We start from the raw sequence: 2,490 nt of genomic DNA on the forward strand, positions 1-2,490 counted from the left end.
GTTTTATCAAAGTATTTAGTGGGAATAATTCCTTTTTGAAGGCAATTTAAATCAGCGCCACTATCAATAAGGGAAACTTCATTTTCTAATATGAAATTTCTATTAATAACTAAAGTTATTCTAACAAACCATTTTTGAGAGGTCACTCTATCAATGAGAGAAAGGAATTCATCACTAGGTGAAGGATTACTAGTTGAAGATATCTCTTCAACCTTGGAATTACTAGAGTCTAACAAAGTGAGTCTTTGAGATAAACCATAGTTTTCTCTTTTAATCTGAGATATCTCATTCTTTAATAGGTTTATTTCTCTATTTAAATCCATAATAGAAACAGGAGTTTCACGGATGTTAGACTGTCGAAATCTAGACAAAATCTCACTTAATTGGTAAGGTGCTTCTGTAATAACAGGAAAATCTTTTTTAGAGTTTTCTTGTATTAAGACCTCAAGCATTTTTCTTTTTATTTCTTTATTAGAAATAGATTCTATAGCTTTTATAGTTTCGTCTTGTTCTGAGGTTAAAACATTTAACCAATTCATATCAACAATTGATTTCCAGTAATCTAATTGATTACATTGACAATCATTACTGTCAGAATATTCGGGAGAGTATTCAGTAGAGGATTCATAAATCATATTAATATCCTCTTCTGAAGAATAATTTTCAGAATCAGAATTGAGAAGTAGAACTTTTTCTAATTGAGAACGCAATTGTTCATCTTCTATCTCATTAAGAGCTTTTTTAGTCCAACATTGGTTGGCATAATGACCACATTTGCCACATTTATGACACGTTATGTCAAGTTTTTTGGCTTTTCTTTTACCTTTAGGGTCAAAAGATTTTTCTTCAGGTCTACCTTTATTGTAGTGACCCTTTTTCTTATTCTTATAAGAATTTTTATAAGAATTTTTTTACTTATCCTTATAAGGTTTATTGCGGAATTTTTTTCCTTTTTTCTTAATATTATTATCTGGAGATTTTCCAAGATCAAAAGCAAATTGTTCGCAAAATTCGTCAAGTTGGTGTTTCTCCGAAAGCTTTTGTTTTTTAAGTTGATTTCTAAGCTTTATGTCATTACATAAAACTAATCCTTCATTAACACAAGTGCTAATTATATGACCATACGTAAGGTCAGAATAATTTATATTTATCCCATCATTTTTCTGTTTTAAAGATTGTCTAACCTTTTCAGAAAAGAAATGGGGTAATCCATCAATAAATTTTGCTTTCCAATGCAAAGAATTGGGATTGTTTAATTGATAAACTCTTGAAAGAAAAGTATCCTTATACCATCTAAAGTGGGTAAGAGAAGGGCACCTAAGGTTTTGGAGAAGTGTCTGGATTTTTTCTCCAATAGGGACATTGGTTCCTACAAAATGCTGTAAGATAGAGAGACACAGAGTATACACTGCATCTTCTTCTCCCGTGGTAGTCGTAGCCAAAGTAGTGCTTCTACTGGTTTCTGGCTCTACCTTAATGATTTTCTTATGATTAAGAATTTCTAATTTCTGAGATTCGGTGAGATAATGATCCCACCAGCCTCTAAGTTGGCCAACAAATCATGTGGTTATAAAGGATACTATAGAACTATCTGAATTTCCATGTTGCTTACAAACAGTAGAATACATGATCATCCTATGGATTGTATCTATAATCTGTTTGTCATTAAAACCGTCAACATTCCATTCATAAATGGCTTTTCCTGAATAAGAATTCTGAAATGGTTCAGATTCCTCAAAAAGCAAATCTTGCGGTGAGGGGCGCTTGTAATAATACTTTTCTATAGGCCTAGGAGCATAAACAGGGTTTATATTATTAGTATTATTAATGTCAAGGTTACTAATGTCTAAATTAGCAAACATATCAGATAATTTGTCAATATGGTTTTCGTTATTATCCTCAGAATAATCTTCATGGGACATAACTGTGATCTTAAGACCTTTTAACTTTTGTTCTAAAATACGAACAAATTCTTGACCATCGGTTTCCATTTTAAATCCCTCTATGGAAACAGGAGGTTGAACTATAGGAACATCCGAAATAGTGGATGTGGACATCTGGTCCTTAGGTTTATTTATGAGGTCAATAATGATATCTTGACGTGCTATTTGTTTTTCTAAAAGTTTTTTTATGGATAATAGATCTTTTTCCATAGAGATAAATTGTTCTCCTAAGTAAACAAAATAAGCATTGGTATAATTTTGAGACCTGATGACGAAATTTAATTCCTTAAGAGTAACTTGATTTTGTTCAACTCTTTGTAACTGAAGGTTAAGGTAAGGGGTAGCTTCAGTATTTTGACTCAAACTTATCGTTTGTTCTGGGGAAAAAGGAGCTTCCATTTTTTCTCCTCTAATATTTTCCCAATGTCTTTGTAAAACAAGGATTTCTTCTTGTTTTTTACTTATGAAATAGTTAACAAACCATTTCACAAAGGGAATGAAATCCTGCGCAAGGTTCATTTGAGTGTAGTACTCATCTTTAAATTGA

This window comes from Lathyrus oleraceus, chromosome 5 (genome assembly GCF_024323335.1).
Source record: "Lathyrus oleraceus cultivar Zhongwan6 chromosome 5, CAAS_Psat_ZW6_1.0, whole genome shotgun sequence".
In the NCBI taxonomy this organism is placed as follows: domain Eukaryota; kingdom Viridiplantae; phylum Streptophyta; class Magnoliopsida; order Fabales; family Fabaceae; genus Lathyrus; species Lathyrus oleraceus.